Source organism: Ranitomeya imitator, chromosome 8 (assembly GCF_032444005.1).
Source record: "Ranitomeya imitator isolate aRanImi1 chromosome 8, aRanImi1.pri, whole genome shotgun sequence".
Taxonomy (NCBI): domain Eukaryota; kingdom Metazoa; phylum Chordata; class Amphibia; order Anura; family Dendrobatidae; genus Ranitomeya; species Ranitomeya imitator.
The window spans coordinates 32835104-32858738 of NC_091289.1; the positions used below are offsets into that span (position 1 = coordinate 32835104).

At 41.8% G+C, this 23635-nt stretch overlaps 1 protein-coding gene and 1 long non-coding RNA gene across 3 annotated transcripts in view; one reads left to right on the plus strand and one right to left on the minus strand.

Moving 5' to 3' along the window:
* The window catches only part of ERC2 (ELKS/RAB6-interacting/CAST family member 2), a 1140662-nt gene that overhangs the window by 978014 nt on the left and 139013 nt on the right, over positions 1 to 23635 (plus strand). The gene's annotated exons all lie outside the window — the stretch shown is intronic.
* LOC138647595 (uncharacterized) overlaps positions 1 to 23635 on the minus strand; it is a 358128-nt gene that overhangs the window by 160726 nt on the left and 173767 nt on the right. The window lies entirely within an intron of this gene.

The window sequence follows — 23635 nt, forward strand, 5'->3', positions numbered from 1 at the left end:
GGATTAAAGCAACTAGTATCGGAGTTGTACTGGGTTTTCTGGCATCCATGAGCGAAGACGAGGACTCGCCCTCTATACTGTTTTTTTTTTCTCATTGCACGCACAGGACATATTGCTAATAACCTGTAAGAAATAGACAATAATGACAAAGGATTGGCTCCAAAAGTCATTTCTAACTGGGGCTGTCCTCTGCTGAAACTTTGAGACTATATTGTATTGGTAGCCCATTATTGTGTTTGGCTTCATTGCAGGATCCTTTGAGACTATGGTGGGACATTATAACCCTACAAACTCATACTTATCTCACCCGATTCTTTGTAGCGTTTTCAGGTTGCCCAGAAGATGACGTAGAACCCTGCAGTCAGTTATAAAAGAATTCATTTTGTCTTAAGTTGTCTGGTCATTCAGGTTCTTCTTCCTTATATTTCGAGAAGGGTGTAGACAGACGCAAAACAAGGAAAAGGGATGGTTCACTGAACTGTTTGGTAATGCCAATGGTGCACTGAGCGCCAGCGCTTCAGTGGAACAGTCATCCAAGTCATACAAAGCCATCCACAACCTGTCTCCTCCATACATCTGTGACCTCGTCTGTTATCATCTGGTGGTTCGAACAAATAGTGGATCTGGTAGTTAGAGCACCAGAAAAGACCTGATAGCACATTAATACAGGACAAGCTCTGGGAAGTGGAACCTCTGCTGACCGCAATCCCTAATCCTATCACGCACACTAGAAATAGCCGTGGAGCGCTCCTATCATGACCTAGGCGCCTCGTCACAGCCTCAGAACTAGCTAGCCCTAGAGATAGGAAAAATAAGCCTATCTTGCCTCAGAGAAAATTCCCCAAAGGAAAAGGCAGCCCCCCACATATATTGACTGTGAGTAAGATGAAATCACAAACACAGAGATGAAATAGATTTAGCAAAGAGAGGCCCGACTTACTAAACAGACAGAAGATAGGAAAGGTCACTTTGCAGTCAGCACAAAACCCTACAAAAGCCACACAGAGTGCAGGGAAAAATACCTCCGCACCGACTAACGGAGCGGAGGCGCCCCTCTGCGTCCCAGAGCTTCCAGCAAGCAAGGCAAAATTCACATAAGCATGCTGGACAGAAAAAATAGCAAACAAGAAAAAAGCAAAGCGAAACGTAGCTTCTGCTGGAGAAAACAGGATACCAGGAAGATCCAGGAGCGAACTAGACCAATGCTACAACATTGACAGCTGGCATGGGACAAAGATCTAAGTGGAGTTAAATAGAGCAGCCCACTAACGAATTAGCCTCGTCACCTGTGGAAGGAAACTCAGAAACACCCACAGGCATCAGAGAAAGTCCATGGACAGAACCAGCCGAAGTACCATTCATGACCACAGGAGGGAGCCCGAAAACAGAATTCACAACAGTACCGCCCCCTTGAGGAGGGGTCACCGAACCCTCACGAGAGCCCCCAGGCCGACCAGGATGAGCCAAATGAAAGGCACGAACCAGATCGGCCGCATGAATATCCGAGGCAAAAACCCAGGAATTATCCTCCTGACCATAACCCTTCCACTTGACCAAGTACTGGAGTTTCCGTCTCGAAATACGAGAATCCAAAATCTTCTCCACCACATACTCAAACTCCCCCTCAACCAACACCGGAGCAGGAGGGTCAACGGATGGAACCACAGGCGCCACGTATCTCCGCAATAACGACCTATGGAACACATTATGGATGGCAAAGGAATCTGGAAGGGCCAAACGAAATGACACAGGATTGATAACCTCAGAAATTATATACGGACCAATGAAACAAGGCTTAAACTTAGGAGAGGAAACCTTCATAGGAACATAACGAGACGACAACCAAACTAAATCCCCAACACGAAGTCGGGGACCCACACAGCGCCGGCGGTTAGCGAAACGTTGAGCCTTCTCCTGGGACAATGTCAAATTGTACACCACATGAGTCCAAATCTGCGGCAACCTATTCACCACAGTATCTACACCAGGACAGTCCGAAGACTCAACCTGCCCTGAAGAGAAACGAGGATGGAAACCAGAATTGCAGAAAAACGGCGAAACCAAAGTAGCCGAGCTGGCCCGATTATTAAGGGCAAACTCAGCCAACGGCAAAAAGGACACCCAATCATCCTGATCAGCAGAAACAAAGCATCTCAGATATGTTTCCAACGTCTGATTAGTTCGTTCGGTTTGGCCATTTGTCTGAGGATGGAAAGCCGAGGAAAAAGACAAATCAATGCCCATCCTAGCACAAAAGGATCGCCAAAACCTCGAAACAAACTGAAAACCTCTGTCCGAAACGATGTTCTCCGGGATGCCATGTAAACGAACCACATGCTGGAAAAACAATGGCACCAAATCAGAGGAGGAAGGCAATTTAGACAAGGGTACCAAATGGACCATCTTAGAAAAGCGATCACAAACCACCCAAATGACCGACATCTTTTGAGAGACGGGGAGATCCGAAATAAAATCCATAGAAATATGTGTCCAGGGCCTCTTCGGGACCGGCAAGGGCAAAAGCAACCCACTAGCACAAGAACAGCAGGGCTTAGCCCAAGCACAAGTCCCACAGGACTGCACAAAAGAACGCACATTCCGTGAAAAAGAAGGCCACCAAAAGGATCTAGACACCAAATCTCTGGTACCAAAGATTCCAGGATGCCCAGCCAACACCGAACAATGAAGCTCAGAGATAACTCTGCTAGTCCATTTATCAGGGACAAACAGTTTCTCTGCTGGGCAACGGTCAGGTCTATCAGCCTGAAATTTTTGCAGCACCCGCAGCAAATCAGGGTAGAGGGCAGACAAAATTATCCCCTCTTTGAGAATACCTGCCAGCTCAGGAACACCCGGAGAGTCAGGCACAAAACTCCTTGACAGGGCATCAGCCTTCACATTCTTAGAGCCCGGAAGGTACGAAACCACAAAATCGAAACGGGAGAAAAATAACACCCATCGAGCCTGTCTCGGATTCAACCGTTTGGCAGACTCAAGATAAGTCAAATTTTTGTGATCTGTCAAGACCACTACGCGATGCTTGGATCCTTCAAGCCAATGACGCCATTCCTCGAATGCCCACTTCATGGCCAACAATTCTCGATTACCAACATCATAATTGCGCTCAGCAGGCGAAAACTTTCTAGAAAAGAAAGCACATGGCTTCATTCCCGAGCCATCAGAACTTTTTTGCGACAAAACAGCCCCTGCTCCAATCTCAGAGGCATCAACCTCAACCTGAAACGGGAACGAAACATCTGGCTGGCACAACACAGGGGCAGAAGAAAAACGACGCTTCAATTCCTGAAAAGCATCCACGGCCGCAGAAGACCAATTGACCACATCAGCACCCTTCTTGGTCAAATCAGTCAATGGTTTAGCAACACTAGAAAAATTAGCGATGAAGCGCCGATAAAAATTAGCAAAGCCCAGGAACTTTTGCAGGCTCTTCACAGATGTCGGCTGAGTCCAATCATGAATGGCCTGGACTTTAACAGGGTCCATCTCGACAGTAGAAGGGGAAAAAATGAACCCCAAAAATGAAACCTTCTGAACTCCAAAGAGACACTTTGACCCCTTCACAAACAAGGAATTAGCACGAAGGCCCTGGAACACCATTCTGACCTACTTCACATGAGACTCCCAATCATCCGAAAAGACCAAAATATCATCCAAATACACAATCAGGAATTTATCCAGGTACTCTCGGAAGATGTCATGCATAAAGGACTGAAATACTGATGGAGCATTGGAAAGCGCAAATGGCATCACCAGGTACTCAAAATGGCCCTCGGGCGTATTAAATGCTGTTTTCCATTCATCGCCCCGTTTAATACGCATAAGATTATACGCCCCTCGAAGGTCTATCTTGGTAAACCAACTAGCCCCTTTAATACGAGCAAACAAGTCGGACAGCAACGGCAAAGGATACTGAAATTTGACAGTAATTTTATTAAGAAGGCGGTAATCAATACAAGGTCTCAAAGAACCATCCTTCTTGGCCACAAAAAAGAACCCTGCTCCCAACGGTGATGACGATGGGCGAATATGGCCTTTCTCCAAGGATTCCTTTATATAACTCCGCATATCGGCGTGTTCTGGCACAGATAAATTGAACAATCGGCCCTTAGGAAACTTACTACCAGGAATCAAATTAATTGCACAATCGCAATCCCTATGGGGAGGTAGGGCACTGGCTTTGGGCTCATCAAATACATCCTGATAATCCAACAAAAACTCCGGAACTTCAGAAGGAGTAGAAGACGAAAATGACAAAAATGGAACATCACCATGTACATCCTGGCAACCCCAGCTGGACACAGACATAGATTTCCAGTCCAATACTGGATTATGGACCTGTAGCCATGGTAACCCTAAAACGACCACATCATGCAGATTATGTAACACAAAAAAAGGATATCCTCCTGATGTGCAGGAGCCATGCACATGGTCAATTGGGTCCAGTACTGAGGCTTATTCTTGGCCAAAGGCGTAGCATCAATTCCTCTCAATGGAATAGGATGCTGCAAGGGCTCCAAGAAAAAACCACAGCGCCTAGCATACTCCAAGTCCATCAAATTCAGGGCAGCGCCTGAATCCACAAATGCCATGACAGAATACGATGACAAAGAACAAATCAGAGTAACGGACAATAGAAATTTTGACTGTACAGTACCAATGGTGGCAGACCTAGCTAATCGCTTAGTGCGCTTAGGACAATCGGAGATAGCATAAGTGGAATCACCACAGTAAAAACACAGCCCATTCCGACGTCTGTGTTCCTGCCGTTCAGCTCTGGTCAAAGTCCTATCACACTGCATAGGCTCAGGCCCATGCTCAGATAGTACCGCCAAACGGTGCACAGTTTTACGCTCACACAAGCGCCGATCGATCTGAATAGCCAAAGACATAGACTCATTCAGACCAGCAGGCATGGGAAATCCCACCATGACATCTTTAAGGGCTTCAGAGAGACCCTTTCTGAAGATTGCTGCCAGGGCACATTCATTCCACTGAGTGAGCACAGACCACTTTCTAAACTTCTGACAATATATCTCTGCTTCATCCTGATCCTGACACAGAGCCAGCAAGATTTTCTCTGCCTGATCCACTGAATTAGGTTCGTCATAAAGCAATCCGAGCGCCAGAAAAAACGCATCCACATCACGCAATGCCGGATCTCCTGGCGCAAGGGAAAATGCCCAGTCTTGAGGGTCACTACGTAACAAAGAAATAATGATCCTTACTTGTTGAGCAGGATCATCTGAGGAGCGAGGTTTCAAAGCTAGAAACAATTTACAATTATTTTTGAAATTCAAGAACTTAGATCTATCACCAAAAAATAAATCAGGAATTGGAATCCTAGGCTCTGACATCGGATTCTGAACCACAAGATCTTGAATGTTTTGTACCCTTGTAGTGAGATTATCCATCCAAGAGGAAATACCTTGAATGTCCATGTCTACACCTGTGTTCTGAACCACCCAGGGGTAAAGGGGAAAAGTGAGACAGAACACGCTGCAAAGAAAAAAAAAATGGTCTCAGAGCTTCACTTATCCCTCTATTGAGATGCATCAATACTTTTGGCCAGCTGTACTGTTATGATCTGGTGGTTCGAACAAATAGTGGATCTGGTAGTTAGAGCACCAGAAAAGACCTGATAGCACATTAATACAGGACAAGCTCTGGGAAGTGGAACCTCTGCTGACCGCAATCCCTAATCCTATCACGCACACTAGAAATAGCCGTGGAGCGCTCCTATCATGACCTAGGCGCCTCGTCACAGCCTCAGAACTAGCTAGCCCTAGAGATAGGAAAAATAAGCCTATCTTGCCTCAGAGAAAATTCCCCAAAGGAAAAGGCAGCCCCCCACATATATTGACTGTGAGTAAGATGAAATCACAAACACAGAGATGAAATAGATTTAGCAAAGAGAGGCCCGACTTACTAAACAGACAGAAGATAGGAAAGGTCACTTTGCAGTCAGAACAAAACCCTACAAAAGCCATACAGAGAGTGCAGGGAAAAATACCTCCGCACCGACTAAATGGAGCGGAGGCGGCTGTTATGAATAGGTAATTCAGAACCACAATGGACCTTGAAGTTCAGAGCACACAAGTGACCTGACAAAAACCACAAAACATAGGACGAGCTCTGAGACGTGGAAACTCTGCTGACCACAATCCCTAAACCTATCAAACCACACTAGAGGTAGCCGTGGATTGCGCCTAACGCTCCCTATGCAACTCGGCACAGCCTGAGAAACTAGCTAGTCCTGAAGATAGAAAAATAAGCCTACCTTGCCTCAGAGAAATTCCCCAAAGGAAAAGGCAGCCCCCCACATATAATGACTGTGAGTAAGATGAAAATACAAACACAGAGATTAAATAGATTTATCAAAGTGAGGCCCGACTTACTGAATAGACCGAGGATAGGAAAGATAGCTTTGCGGTCAACACAAAAACCTACAAACAACCACGCAGAGGGGCAAAAAGACCCTCCGCACCGACTAACGGTACGGAGGTGCTCCCTCTGCGTCTCAGAGCTTCCAGCAAGCAAGCAAAACCAAAAAAGCAAGCTGGACAGAAAATATAGCAACAAAAGTAACACAAGCAGAACTTAGCTTATGCTGAGCAGACAGGCCACAGGAACGATCCAGGAGGAAGCAAGACCAATACTAGAACATTGACTGGAGGCCAGGATCAAAGCACTAAGTGGAGTTAAATAGAGCAGCACCTAACGACTTAACCTCATCACCTGAGGAAGGAAACTCAGAAGCCGCAGTACCACTTGTGACCACAGGAGGGAGCTTGATCACAGAATTCACAACAGGCCCCCCTCTGCGTCCCAGAGCTTCCAGCAAGCAAGGCAAAATTCACATAAGGATGCTGGACAGAAAAAATAGCAAACAAGAAAAAAGGAAAGCGAACCTTAGCTTCTGCTGGAGAAAACAGGATACCAGGAAGATCCAGGAGCGAACTAGACCAATGCTACAACATTGACAGCTGGCATGGGACAAAGATCTAAGTGGAGTTAAATAGAGCAGCCCACTAACGAATTAGCCTCGTCACCTGTGGAAGGAAACTCAGAAACACCCACAGGCATCAGAGGAAGTCCATGGACAGAACCAGCCGAAGTACCATTCATGACCACAGGAGGGAGCCCGAAAACAGAATTCACAACACTCGTCTCCCGATACTTACCTACACGCAACCTCCGATCCTCACAAGATCTCCTTCTCTACTCCCCTTTTATTTCCTCTTCCCACAATCGCATACAAGATTTCTCTCGCGTATCACCCCTACTCTGGAACCCTCTACCACAACACATCAGACTCTCGCCTACCATCGAAACCTTCTAAAAGAACCTGAAAACCCACCTCTTAAGACAAGCCTACAACCTGCAGTAACCACAGATTGACCAAACCGCTGCACGACCAGCTCTACCCTCACCTACTGTATTCTCACCCATTCCTTGTAGATTATGAGCCTTCGCGGGCAGGGTCCTCTCTCCTCCTGTACCAGTTATGACTTGTATTGTTTAAGATTATTGTACTTGTTTTTACTATGTATACCCCTCCTCACATGTAAAGCGCCATGGAATAAATGGCGCTATAACAATAAATAATAATAATAAGTCAACTGTACTGACAGATGCACTGTAATGTTTCCAAAACATCCTGATCCTCTAATGAAGGTCTCCTGACTCTCCCTCCATGGATGGAATGATCAGAACAGCAACCTTGACACCTGATTCTATTGTTCTCCCAGGAGACAAGCCAGAACTAGGATTGTTTGGCAACGACCTACTCAACTCCCCCCAATGAAAACACATGCAAGCTTGTACATGTGTTTGGGATGCTACAAAACAAGATGTAGGACACCATCACATATATGGGATCAAACTGTAGAACAAACATGCAACACATCAGGGATCACTATAACAAATCTAAATACTTTATTGGCATACACAACGCCACACAGAATAATTTAAAAAGTCAAAGAGAGACATATGCCCGCAATGGGGCTATGACTTGTTTTTCCCTCTACCCACAAAGAATAAAGATGGAAAATAATAGAGCCTCTTGTCCAGAGATTTGTGAAAATAACACTACGTGTACGATCAGCACCAAGTACAGTGACTGTATGCACTCTATAAGCTCGACAGTAGTACACCCCCTCAGAAACTAGAATATAAATATAGGTGTAACATGTAATCATGCAGACTCAAAGTTATAATCAATCAATAAAGATGATGGGCTCAGTTTCTCGTGTATGGTAAATGTAAACTCAAGCCAATAAATCATCCAGACATATATAAGGCAACATCAGGCCCGACACATAAGATATTTCACCTAAAACAATGAGTACTACCACATGCAGGACTAAATTATAAAGGTGTAATAATAACACCTACATGATAAGTCAAGCCTGCACGCGTGAAACTTATGCAAACCCTATTTTATCGATATCACGAAACTTGTACAAACCCTACTTTACCGATATCACTGAGTGTCAAATGCAAAGGTGGCCCGAAGCTCCCTGGGTAGGAGCGGAGGCTCAGAAAGTGGAAGAATAAGGCAAAAAAAGTCCAACACGTCTCACCACAAAAGTGGCATTTATACTGCAAGATAATTGTGAATGAGCATTGTTAAAAACACTTGTTTCATGATTATCTTGCCGTGTAAACAGGCTGACGATCACCTGATGAATACTCAACACAAGTTCATTGGGTGCAGCATAAAAGATCATTCTTGGCGGTCCATCTTCCAGCATAAACAGGACTCAGACTGACATGAACATAACAGCCTATGAGGGATCTAGTACAGTGCGCTGAGTGCGCATCATTTGCTGTTGTCTGTAGTGTACATAGGCTATCCAACACCCGTTAATCGGTAAAAGTTTACTAATTAGACTCTTAGGTCTTCATTGTAGCGGTATATAAATAACAAATATTTTTGACAATTTTTTTTACATTTTATTATTCAAGGCTCTTTGTAGATTTCTTCTTTCTTCACTTTCCATAAACTGAATCAATAAAAACTGATAAGAAATTTGTAACTAATCATTAATCTATTTTGATTGATTATTCTAGATTGTTAGCACATAGTATCTAAATGTAATAAACATTGGTATCATTCATTGTTTTAGGTCATGGTCAATAAAATTGTTACATTTATGTCTTTAGTTTGTTATCCCCAGGAGATTGATGAGAGTGATTTTAGGTTACGCACTAATGTAGGCATTATATAATGCGTTCTTTAAAAAAAACAATGTATTAAAAGACAATTAAAATTAAGATTCATTTAGATGCAGAGAATCAAATATACAAATCCTAGAACATTAGTTTCAAGGTTTCTTAAAATCATAACTTTGAAAACAGTCTTTTTTCTCGTTGTATTTCTTGGCCATGCCTTTAACTTCGAAAGGGTTAAGAGTAGGCACAATACATATAGTTATAAAGTAAAGAATACCTTATACACTAGCTGTCATTTTTTTGAACTTGTGTTATCTTTTTTTTTAAAGCTGAAATCTGTCAAAGTCAGTGAAATTTCTATAATGAACTTAAGGGCACATCTTCAAAGGAAGTTGCAATTGATCCTGTAAAAAGGGCCGTAGCCTTTGAACTGAGAAGAAGTTGATCCTAGATTAGTTAGATCTTTCATTTTACTCCGCCCTGTAATCTAACCAGAAAAGTTAAGTTTTAAGTTTTGAGTATGGCATTGACAAGCTTGATTTAAAATTGATATATTGTTACAGATATAAGCCTTTTAGATAGGTTCCTCTAGAAGGTGGAGCCCTTCTTCAGAGTTTTTGGAGTTGAACTCTTTAGGTCTCCCGGGGGAATCAATGTCCCAGTTTGAGTATATTTTTATTTTTCTCGTATGTTTCATCATCCCAGTAAGTCCATATCAACATTTCAACACCTAGAGAGTAGAATAGTGTAAGTTAAAAGTACCAGACTCTGGAACATATAACATTTCACGAAAGCAGAAAAAGAAAAATAGAAAATTTGTGGAAATAGTTGGTGTGAAGTAAAAAGAACACATCATATCATCAAGCTAATGGGACTGGTCTTTCTTCTTGTTCTGCAGCTTAGACATATCCTTATGTTATGTTATTCTTTGCGCAAACTCATCAGTTTTCCGAGGCGGACCACGTCCCCACGAGACAAACAAGAATTTCCTTATTTTTGTTCCTTTACAGGAAAACAATTGGGATTTTCCAGTTGTTGCCCTCGTAATCACTGTGGTTAATGCTGTTAGCATTGGGTAATGCCGAGTTCATTTCAGTGCGTGGGTACAAAATATCTTTTTGGCCATTGATACCTCAAATAACTAGGCAAACCGATGAAATAGAGTGTTGACATTTTTATTCCTAAGCTCAATCCCCAGAGAGGAAAAAAAGAAAAATATTTTGCTTATTTTTATGACTCCTGATCCTTTCTGTTTGTTGGCTCTGGTCTAATTATTATTTATTTTCTGCCTTTTTACCTTTAGGTATTGATTGCGTTTTTTTAGTTTTAGCTGTGAATTTATTTTTAGTTTTTATTAAAGTTATTTCTAAAAAAAAAAAGTATGCAGCTCTCATCGCCAGCCTTGCAGAAATAGTTGTAGCCATAAGTATTCATTATATACACAGTCTGAAAAGAATTATTATGGGAACAGTTATTTTTCCTTTTTTTTTTTTACCCTTTTATCCCTTTTTTATGGCAGTGCACACTAAACCACATACAGACAGAGCAGTGAACTAAGGAGGCAGATCATCTTGTTAAACCAGTGGGAGGTATACTTCTCTCCCTCTACCTGATTTTACCATCTTATGGAATTTAAAAAGGTAATTAGCCCTTCTGGCCCCTTCTGGACAGTTTATGGCCATTTTATGTACAGAGGTTAAATGTGGAGACCCAAATGAAAAATTCCAACTGATCTTGCCTGGGGTTATGTGTCGATATGTTTTATGTTAATAAATACCAAAAAAACAGCAAAAAAAGTGAAGTGCATCGTTGTAACTATATATATAATATCTACTGTGGATAATCCAACACTGTTGCTACTTTTGGGGTAGAAATGATAGACAACTCGTTATTTCAAAGGGGTGTTTGATACAAGAAGAGGTTTCCTAGAATATCAACTTTGCCTGATTAAGCAAATGATGTATGGATTATGGTGTCCTGGACAACTTCTTGCAGTAAATGACTTAACAAAATTGAATCTTAAAATGATAATTTCAAAATATGCATTTAATATTTTAGGGGGCATTCTATTCTGTGTCATTTGGGTCATTGAGAGTTTTGGACAATAGAATTCTTGGTGTTTGAGTCCAGCGGGTGGTTTCAGTCAATCATTGACAATTTTCCCTCTAGGGAAGTTTGAGGCTGCTTTATAACTTGGACGGAGATCGTAACGCAATGCTCGAATATGCCGTCGTCTCTCCGGCCTGAGTGTAACAGCATGTATTTCTATGCTTCGGTCACGAGAGCTGACAGCCAGTCCAAGCATTACGTTGTGATCCTCGTCCGAGTTTTATGGCCATCTGACTCTTCTCTCAAGGGAAGACTATTACTTATTGACTGAAACCACTGGACTCATAAGCCAAAAACCCTATTGTAGAAAACTCTCTGACCCAACTGACACATTGCACTATGATCCTGGTCCGAGTTAAATCGGACTCTTTCCTTAGGGTAAAAGTACTCATACCTACTGTATTATAGTCTATTGGGCTGATAACGGAAATCCCGCATCGCTGATTGGTCACGGGCTGCTGGCGCGACCAATCAGCGACAGGCGCAGTCCAGCCGTGATTTGGAGTGGGATTTGAAGCACACTTCGCCGATTGGTTGCGGCCGACCTGGCGCGACCAATCAGTGATATTGGCGCAAGATTTAAACACCGCTTCGCTAACTGGTCGCACCAGGCTGTGACCAATCAGCGATATTGGCGCGGGATTTAAACACCGTTTCGGTGATTGGTCGCGCCTGGCGGGCCGTGACCAATCAGCGACAGGTGCAGTCTGTCCGCAAATTGGTGTGGGATTTGAACCACGCTTTGCTGATCGGTCGTGGCCAGCGGGGCGCAACCAATCAGCGATATTGGTGCAGGATTTAAACACCTCTTTACTGATTGGTCGTGGCCGGCCGGGCATGAACAATGAGCGACAGGCGCAGTCCGGCCGCGAATTGGCATGGGATTTAAACCACGCTTCACTGATTCGTTCAGTTGTTCTATGACCAATAAAATTTAATGATAATGTATATATTTTACCTGGAAAATCCTGTGTATTCATTGCATTATTCTTAAATCTTCATAAATAAACTACATACATATTCTAAAATACCCGATGTGTTAGAATTGAGCCACCATCTAGCATTCTATAAATGACCATTGGAGTGCATTATATTCCATGAAGGACCATGGGGAGTGCATTATATTCTATGGAAGACCATAGGGAGTGCATTATATTCTATGGAAGACCATGGGGAGTGCATTATATTCTATGGAAGACCATAGGGAGTGCATTATATTCTATGGAAGACCATGGGGAGTGCATTATATTCTATGGAAGACCATGGGGAGTGCATTATATTCTAAGGAGGACCATCGGGAGCACATTATATTCTATGAGGAACCATGAGAGGTGCATTATATTCTATGGAGGACCATCGGGAGCACATTATATTTTATGGAGGACCATCGGGAGCACATTATGTTCTATGAGGGACCATGGGGAGTGCATGATATTCTATAGAGGGCCATAGGGAGTGCATTATATTCCATGGAGGACCATGGGGAGTGCATTATATTCTATGAAGGACCATGGGAAGTGCATTATATTCTATGGAAGTCCAAAGGGAGTGCATTATATTCTATGAAGGACCATGGGGAGTGCATTATATTCTATGGAAGACCATGGGAAGTGCATTATATTCTTTGGAGGACCATGGGGAGTACGTTATATTCTATGGAGGACAATGGGTAGAGCATTTTATTCTGTGGAGGGCCATGGGGAGAGCATTATATTCTATGGAAGACCATCGGGAGTGCATTATACCATATGGAGGACCATGGGGAGTGCATCATACCATTTGGAGGACTAAGGGAAGTGCATCATACTGTAGGGAGGATCATGGGGAGTGCATTATACTATAGGTAGGATAATGGGGAGTGCATTATATTCTATGGAGGACCATCGGGAGTACATTATATTTTATGAGGGCCATAGGGAGTGCATTATATTCCATGGAGGACCATGGGGAGTGCAGTATATTCTATGAAGGACCATGGGGAGAGCATTATATTCTATGGAGGACCATCGGGAGTGCATTATACCATATGGAGGACCATGGGGAGTGCATCATACCATATGGAGGACTATGGGGAGCGCATCATACTGTAGGGAGGATCATGGGGCGTGCATTATACTATAGGGAGGACCATAGGGAGTGCATTATACTATAGGTAGGACAATGGGGAGTACATTATATTCTATGGAGGACCATTGGGAGCACATTATATTTTATGGAGGACTATCGGGAGTACATTATAATCTATGAGGGACCTTGGGGAGTGCATTATAATCTAAGGAGGGCCATCAGGAGCACATTATGTTCTATGAGGGACCATGGGGAGTGCATGATATTCTATGGAGGGCCATAGGGAGTGCATTATATTACATGGAGGACCATGGGGAGTGCATTATATTCTATGAAGGACCAAGGGAAGTGCATTATATTCTGTGGAAGACCAAAGGGAGTGCATTATATTCTATGAAGGACCATGGGGAGTGCATTATATTCTATGGACGACCATGGGGAGTGCATTATATTCTTTGGAGGACCATGGGGAGTGCTTTATATTCTATGGAGGACAATGGGTAGAGCATTTTATTCTGTGGAGGGCCATGAGGAGAGCATTTTATTCTATGGAGGACCATCGGGAGTGCATTATACCATATGGAGGACCATGGGGAGTGCATCATACCATATGGAGGACTAAGGGGAGTGCATTATACTGTAGGGAGGATCATGGGGAGTGCATTATACTAAAGGAAGGACCATGGGGAGTGCATTATACTATAGGGAGGACAATGGGGAGTGCATTATATTCTATGGAGGACCATTGGGGGTGCATTAAGCCATATGGAGGACCACAGGGAGTGCATTATACCTTATGGAGGACCATGGAAAGTGCATTACACCATATGGAGGACCATGGGAAGTGAATTATAACAAATATGGAGGACTATGGGGAGTGTAGAATACTATGTGTGAGAATTATGAGGGGTGAATTATTTTATATGGAGGACTATATGGGGCCCATTATACTAAATGGAAGGCTATGTGCAGCTAATATACTATATGCAAGCAATTATACAGTGAAGTGAAGGTTTTTGTGTAGGGTCCATCATAATGTGTGTAGGGCTGTGTGTGGGCCATTATACTGTGTGTAGGTGTGGGGCCATTATAGTGCATAGATGGCTGTGTAGGGGTAATAGTTGAGGGATCATAATGTGTTGGGGTCACCTTACTTGGTCTTGGAAGATGAGGTGGGGTACAAAAGGGACATTATACTATGCATGTGGAGGCTAATGTGGAGGAATTCACAAGGGGGGTATCATACTGTGTTTGGGGGGTACTTTTGATAGCGTCATACTTTATGGGGACCATGGAAGAGGAATCTAGGACTTCAGCAGAAGTAAAATTACTTTGTAAAGTCTGCAAAGTTGTGAGATATGCTCTTCTGTGACCCCCAACAAATCCTGCTATGGGGCACCACTATGTAGACCATAATGGAATCCGAACTGAGTGTCTCCCCATTTTGGCTCATTTAAAGCTACTAGTTTCATGCATCCGGTTCTAGGTGCAACCATGTCATTTAGTTTAATTAATTTCTACTTGACAGATGCTCACGTTGGAAAGCCCAACCTCACTGCACACACATTCCTAAATCTTTTGAATGAATTAGGAACATTTGGGACCAACATTTTAGCTGTATCTGGTATCCATACAGAAACCTTCAACGTATAATCGGTAACAGTGCGAGTCTATATGTGGTCACTCTTTGAAATCTTAGCTCCCATTCTGCTGCTATAAATCAGAAAAGTTGAGGAAATGACCACTGACATATTGCATTCTTGGTAAAATTGATATACTTAATAAACAAAATAAAATGTCGATGAATTTTAATATTAGTTTATTTCACAAATGATAGAAAGAAATCTACAGAAACTGCAGGGTTAAAAAAATATATATTATTAATATACATTTTTATAGCGCCATTTATTCCATGGTGCTTTACATGTGAATAAGGGGCAAATATAGACAAATACATTACAGGAAACCTGTCACCCCCAAAATCAAGGGTGAGGTAAGCTCACCGTCATCAAGGACTTATCTACAGCATTCTGTAATGCTGTAAATAAGCCCCCCGATGTTACCTGAAAGTGGAGAAAAAGAGGTTAGATTATACTCACCCAGGGGCGGTAGTAGGGGGGAAGCATGGGAGAAGTCTTGGATGCGGTTGTGGGAAGAAGATATGGGGGGAGTAGAAGAGGAGGTCTTGAGAGGATCGGAGGTTGCGTGTAGGTAGGTACCGGGAGACCATGTCACAGATGTATGGAGGAGACAGGTTATGGATGGCTTTGTATGTCATTGTGAGAGTTTTGAACTGGAGTCTCTGGGCAATAGGAAGCCAGTGAAGGGCTTGGCCTAGCAGAGAGGCTGGGGAATAGCGGGGAGACAGGTAGATTAGTCGGGCAGCAGAGTGTAGGATGGATTGGAGCGGTGCCAGAGTGCTAGAGGGGAGTCCAGAGAGTAAGAGGTTGCAGTAGTCAAGGCGGAAGATGATAAGTGCATGCACTAGTGTTTTTGTGGCGTCGCGGTCATCTAACACTGGCCTAGGGTCTCTCTGCTTCTGCCCGTGGTAAGTGCTCTCCTTCCTTAGGGTTTTTTTTATTGGATGTAGTGACTTGAATATCCCTTGTTGAAGAAGGAGTCTCCTTACCATGAGTTATACTATTGCACAAGCACTTTAATATTATCAGTTATTAACAATCGCGCAGTTGCAATTGGTGTCCCTGTGGCTTTCCTGTCTCTTTTTCTGTTGATGTGTCATTTTTATGGCTATTTTTGGTGGTAATTTTCGCGTGTTTGATTTATTGTTGAACTTTCAGTAAATTTATATTTTTTTTATCTAATGTATCTGGTTACTCCTTGTTTCTCCGGTTATATATACGTTGGAGTGGGTATCTATCTAATGGGTTACTTGCAGCCCTATTTTTAGCATTAAGATGTCACTGAGGTAATTTGTGCTTACATATATACATGCACGCATGGCACATACATATACAGTACAGACCAAAAGTTTGGACACACCTTCTTGTTTAAAGATTTTTATGTATTTTCAGGGCTATGAAAATTGTACATTCACACTGAAGGCATCAAAACTATGAATTAACACATGTGGAATTATATACTTAACAAAAAAGTGTGAAACAACTGAAATTATGTCTTATATTCTAGGTTCTTCAAAGTAGCCACCTTTTGCTTTGATGACTGCTTTGCACACTCTTAGCATTCTCTTGATAAGCTTCAAGAGGTAGTCACTGGGAATGGTTTTCACTTCACAGGTGTGCCCTGTCAGTTTTAATAAGTGGGATTTCTTGCCTTATAAATGGGGTTGGGACCATCAGTTTTGTTGTGCAGAAGTCTGGGGGATACACAGCTGATAGTCCTACTGAATAGAAATAAAAATTTGTATTATGGCAAGAAAAAAGCAGCTAAGTAATGAAAAACGAGTGGCCATCATTACTTTAAGAAATGAAGGTCAGTCAGTCTGAAAAATTGGGAAAACTTTGAAAGTGTCTCCAAGTGCAGTGGCAAAAACCATCAAGCGCTACAAAGAAACTGGCTTACCTGAAGACCGCCCCAGGAAAGGAAGACCAAGAGTCACCTTTGCTTCTGAGGATAAGTTTATCCGAGTCACCAGCCTCAGAAATCGCAGGTTAACAGCAGCTCAGATTAGAGACCAGGTCAATGCCACACAGAGTTCTTGCTGCAGACACATCTCTACAACAACTGTTAAGAGGAGACTTTGTGCAGCAGGCCTTCATGGTAAAATAGCTGCTAGGAAACCACTGCTAAGGACAGGCAACAAGCAGAAGAGACTTGTTTGGGCTAAAGAACACAAGAAATGGACATTAGATGAGTGGAAATCTGTGCTTTGGTCTGATGAGTCCAAATTTGAGATCTTTCGTTCCAACCACCATGTCTTTGTGCGACGCAGAAAAGGTGAACGGATGGACTCTACATGCCTGGTTCCCACCGTGAAGCATGGAGAAGGTGGTGTGATGGTGTGGGGGTGCTATGCTGGTGACACTGTTGGGGATTTATTCAAAATTGAAGGCATACTGAACCAGCATGGCTACCACAGCATCTTGCAGCGGCATGCTATTCCATCCGGTTTGCATTTAGTTGGACCATCATTTATTTTTCAACAGGACAATGACCCCAAACATAACTCCAGGCTGTGTAAGGGCTATTAGACCAAGAAGGAGAGTGATGGGTGCTACGCCAGATGACCTGGCCTCCACAGTCAAAAGACCTGAACCCAATCGAGATGGTTTGGGGTGAGCTGGACCGCAGAGTGAAGGCAAAAGGGCCAACAAGTGCTAAGCATTTTTGGGAACTCCTTCAAGATTGTTGGAAGACCATTCCCGGTGACGACCTCTTGAAGCTCATCAAGAGAATGCCAAGAGTGTGCAAAGCAGTCATCAAAGCAAAAGGTGGCTACTTTGAAGAACCTAGAATATAAGACATAATTTCAGTTGTTTCACACACTTTTGTTAATTACATAATTCCACATGTGTTAATTCATAGTTTTGATGCCTTCAGTGTGAATGTACAATTTTCATAGTCGTGAAAATACAGAAAAATCTTTAAATGAGAAGGAGTGTCCAAACTTTGGTCTGTAATATATATATATATATATATATATATATATATATATATATATATATATATATATATATATATACATACATACACATACAGCTCTTGCAAAAGTTAAGAGACCACCACATCAAAACCCTGTCATGGGCAGCCCAATCTCCAGACCTGAACCGCATTGAAAACCTCTGGAATGTAATCAAGAGGATGACGGATAGTCACGAGCCATCAAACAAAGAAGAACTGCTTACATTTTTGCACCAGGAGCAGTGTGAAAGACTGGTGGAAAGCATGCCAAGACGCATGAAAGCTGTGATTAAAAATCATGGTTATTCCACAAAATATTGATTTCTGAACTCTTCCTGAGTTAAACATTTGTATTGTTGTTTCTAAATGATTATGAACGCGTTTTCTTTGCATTATTTGAGGTCTGAAAGCGCTGTTATTTTGTTTGTTTGTTTTATTTTGACCACTTTTCTTTTTCAGAAATAAAATACAACATTTATTTCTTGGAACTTCGGAGACATGTTGTCCGAAGTTTATAGAACAAAAGAATAATTTAGATTTTACTCAAAATATACCTATAAAGAGAAAAATCAGACAAACTGAACATTTTGCAGTGGTCTCTTAATTTTTGTCAGAGCTGTATATATTATATAATTTTATTCTTGTATGTTATCTGATATAGATTATATTAACTTTTAATAGATTATTATTATATTATTTATTAGATTATTATAAATCATTACATTTTTCGGTGAAATGAATGGTGTCAACTCATCCTGCATAAAACAAGTCCTTATACTGCTATCAATTTAAAAAAGTAAAGCAGAAAACCTTAGTAAGTTACGTACAGAATATTGGATGTTTGGGGTCAATTTCCAATGCATTCTTCCTTATGTTCCAATTTTTTTTTTCTGGAAAACTGACTTGAAGTAACAACTGTATCACGGTTTTGTGGCTCTGTTACTAATTTGTGATACATTCCCCAGGCCGGCTCAAGGATCTCTTTTGGCAAAATAATATGTTACTTATTAAGTGCATCCTAAGAGGCCCAAGAGAATCACATGCTAAGGAAATTGGGGGAAAACTTGAATGAATTTCCATCCTCCAGTCAGATACCTGATATTGATGACCAGGATGTATATAAGAAACTAAAGCAAGAAGGAAGTAAAATTAGGTAAATGGGTAACAAATTAGCCAACTCTCGGCGCACACACCGGACCAATATCCCATAAAACAAACTTCTAAATGGATATTAACAAATAATATCAGGTGGTGTTAGATATGACCCAGTCTATTAGTTACTCTATAAAAAGCTGCAACCGAATATCGTATTATCATATATACTTTTATGGGAAATTGAGCTTAATGTCTTAGTCTAAATTTTTTTTTTTACAAAAAATACAGATGACCGTTTTTTTTAATGGAAGTAGTTAAATCCATTTCTGATCATTAATAAAATGTTGAAGAATGATTAGTTTATGATGGGAATTTGTCAGCAGGTTTTTGCCATTTTATCTAAAAGCAGCAGAGTGCCTGATTCTACGGATTCAGTATTTTGCTGAAATTTCAATGCAATCAGTGTTTTATCAGAAGAAGATTATCACTGTAGGACTAGGCATCACGTGTCAGACAGTCCAGCTAATCTGTGTCACCACGCCCCCACCATTGATTGGTAGCTTGCTGACAATGAACAAAGGAAGCAGCCAATCAAGGTGTGAGCAGGGTTGTACACAGCTCAGCATTCTGATCTCTTCTACATCTACAGCAGAGAACCTATCAAAACTGCAGCCAAGTGACACATTGCTGGAATCAGGGTCTTTGCCCATACATCCTACTGCTCTTAGATTACACATCAAAACCTGCTGACAGATTCTCTCTAAAGACATTGTCAACTTCATGAATCCCAGTCCAATGTCCAATGTGCTCTCCGTTCGTGGAGAGGAGCTGCGTGAATTTCCTGAGCTTCCTGTTTCCCCGGGGAGATGTTTCAATCCCGAGCCTGGCGTGATGTTTTCTGTGCAGCATACTAGTCACTACTCACGAGCCCGGCTAATCAAAAGGCGAGCCTGGGTGAGTAAGGAAATCTGTGTAGGTCCTATCCATGGCCAGAGGACACTAACCCAAACCATGGACTGGGGGACCACCAGGGTTGCATCTACTCATTTCTAGTAGGCAACAGGGTGGGTCAGTGGCTTACACTGTTGCATTTGCAAAAGCCGTTTGTATGTTCTCCCCGTGTTTGCGTGGGTTTCCTCCAGGTTCTCCGGTTTCCTCCCACACCCCAATGACATACCGATAGGGAATCTAGATTTTAATCCCCAAGTTCTGCAGAATATGATGGCACTATTCAAGTAGGCAGCTTCTTCTTCTGAAAGCTTATCCCTCTTGAAACCAAAAATTCAACCTGACATTTTCATTTTCTTACCCTTTGAATGAACGTAAGCTGAACATCTCACAGTAGATGGTTGACTGTGGTGAGGCAAAATAGTCCACTGTGTATGGCCACCTCAGTTTCTACAAATGAATTTTTCGATCCGTAGGAAGTGACTAGTGATAAGTAGAGTTGAGCGAATTTTTCAAAATTCGGTTCAGATTACGATCGGCGGCAAATATTGTTTTTGCAATATTCGACGAACGTCATTTGAGTCAATGGGAGTTAAAATTATCGAATATGTTTGGAATCGATCGTCAAACATAAATTCGGCACAACTAGGGTGCCGATATGGCATGAATATGGTAAATTCAGATTCGGCAACCAATTCCAAACAAATTTGCTCAACTCTAGTGATAAGCGAACGTGCTCAGATAGAAGCGATTATGGACAAGGATTGTTAATGATCATAAGATCATAAAGTTGTTTGCTACATCAAGTCCATTCTTAGGATGCAAAATATTTGTATTCAAGAAAGTCATAAAACAGGATTGAAACTTAAAATGCACCCGCTCTTTTAGATGAAATTCTAGATTACATTCTCCTGTGAGTACATGAAGAATAACACTATTTCTGACCATTGCATGACTTGTATCTTGCATTGGTTGCACTTTTCCCCTGTGCTCGAAGCCTCAGCAGTTCCTTCTTGTGCCTCTCTCCTTTTGTTTCCCTTTAATCCTCACCCTCGGCTTTCCATAGACGTCTATAAGCAGCAGATGTAATTTGATCCCATGCTGCAGACAGATATGTAGACAAATCCGAGCAGTTTGAGACTTAATGTGATAAGTAGGGAAAGAGTCATTATTCTCTTATAAGATATACTACGAAATTTCATATTTTCGCTTTTACTATTGATTTATAGGAAAAAAAAATAAAGTTCAGTTACTATTTAAACTTTTCCTCTGCTTTGAATTTTTTTCTTATAGCAACCATTTTTTTTTTATGTGGCAGCTAGTAAATGAAATCTATGGGTAGACAATTTGCAGGATGAAGATTAATATATTTTATTTTTTAATTTTAATATATATTTTTTTATGTTTAGAAAAAGTTGAGTAACGATAATGGTCTCCTAAAGGGTCCTGGATGTAGTGTCATACAGCGCTTGATCCCAAGAGATGAGAAAACGGGCTAAGGGGCTGTAATTGTCAGAAATATGAATAAACGCCAGCCACTGTGTACAGCAAGCATTCCTCACTAAGGATTTCAACAATCCACGAGTTCCACTTTTAATTGTTTAATCTGTGCCGATGTTGAAATCAGATTGTGCTTCAAAATCAATTTAAAGGTTCATTGTTCTGGCTCAGCGTGCAAAACTTTTCAAAGGTCATTGATCCAAGCCACTAACATGCCTCCTATAGAGTAAAATGTTGGACTGTGAATTACATAATTGCTTTTAATTACATAATTATAGTCTTTCAATGTGTAGGGGTAAAGGTTACTGTTACATTTTGAAGCCACGAGAGGTGGCGTGACACTTCGCAATAGGCTCACCTAGGGCTTCCTCCAGTTTGTACATTATAGTCATGCTCCGTCCTTGACCTCAAGAATTAGGAGATTGCTGGGAATTCCGGATCTACCTCTGCTGAAGTGGTTACCATATAATTTGTCCATCTTAGTGAAATGTGTTCATAATAAAGACGTAAAAAATAAAAAATCTATCCAGGTGGTTAAATGCTTACATTCATCGATTAGGTCAGTTGTAAGAGGAAGATAATTACTTTGCATAGGAAGCAGGAAACATGGTGATGGCATTGCTTGAGCTAGACGAGTATATGGGTTTACAGTGGTCGTTTCGCAATGATCACTCCACCAGGGGAAGTTGCTGCCAGCCATAGAGTTTCACGCGTCGAATGCAATGCTACATTGCTCTCATTCCGATGAATAGGCATCCATGAAATACACCGAGTGGTAGGCGTGGATGCTCCACGGCTCGTCGTTGCGGTTCATAGAGAGGGGTACCAAATACTAAATGTGAAGAAAGGTTTTTCTGGAACTAAAAATATGAAAGTGTTTCTTTTAGCTGTCAAGGTTGGAAAAAGACCAATGTTGAGTATATGGTCCAAGTGGGGAATGTTTAAGGTTTATGGCAAATTTTACAGGGCATGCTGCTAAGTTTCATAGTTTTAAGGTTGAAAGAAGACAAGTGTATGGAGTACCACCTACTGTATAACCTAAAGTGTTGATCCAGAAGAAGGCAAAAAACACACAGACAGTTGCAAAATGCCCCAAATTAATTGAAAATTTACTTCCCTAATCCACATATCGCAATTGAACAAGTTAATTGGATCAAAGTCCTGTTACAGAATCTAGTACTCCTAGACTGTAATATTACATTTATCAAGAAAGGCATCCAGGTTCTCCTTCTACTCTTGTAGTATATCAACCATTACAGCATATCATGGAAAAAAATTCTATAGTCTCACTACTCTTACAGTTAAAAAATCCATAGGCTCACTGCTCATATAAGAAAGAATCACCATCTATGATGATGAGTTAACCTTCTTTCCTCTAAATGTAGAGGATGCCCTCTTGTCATCTTGGCGGGCCTAGTTGTTAAAAAGATCATTAGAAAGATCTCTGTACTGTCTTATTGTAATAAGATCAACCCTGTTTTTCCAAACTTAAAGGGGTTGACCACTACTTTCTTTATTCATGGCCTATTCTTCGTATAGGCCATCGATATTAGATCAGTGGGGTTTGAGATCTGGCCCCTCCCATGATCAGCTGTTACTGGCGGCAGCCAGAAGTTCTCGAATGCTGTCTGAACAGAGCAGCTCTGTCATTTCTATAGTGTCCACGGCCAGGTACTCCAGATCCACACCCTATTCAATGAATAAGGTGTGGATCTCCAGTACCCGACTGTGGCCACTTTAGTTTTGATGTGTTCTGGCTGCATCTAAGAACATCCGGCCACTAGTAATAGTTGATCAACGGGGGTGCTGGGTGCTGCAGCTCCACCGACCAGATATTTAGGGGCTATCCCAAGGATTGGCCATCAATAAAAAAAGTAGTGGCCAACCTCTTCAATTACCCTGAGTATGATGATCTGTCTAGGTACTGCAGTCCACTCATTCACTTAAGTGTGAAAATAAACTTTGTGCAAAGGTCTCCTATGTATGGAAACAGCTAGGGTGGCATAAATGGTAGTGCACCAGGTTTTGGATGGTGTAGTGGCGCCATGAGAACCAGTAGAGCAAGTAGACAGATGGTTCTTCTAAAGGGTCGAAAACAGAATTTGTGCCTCAGAATACAAAC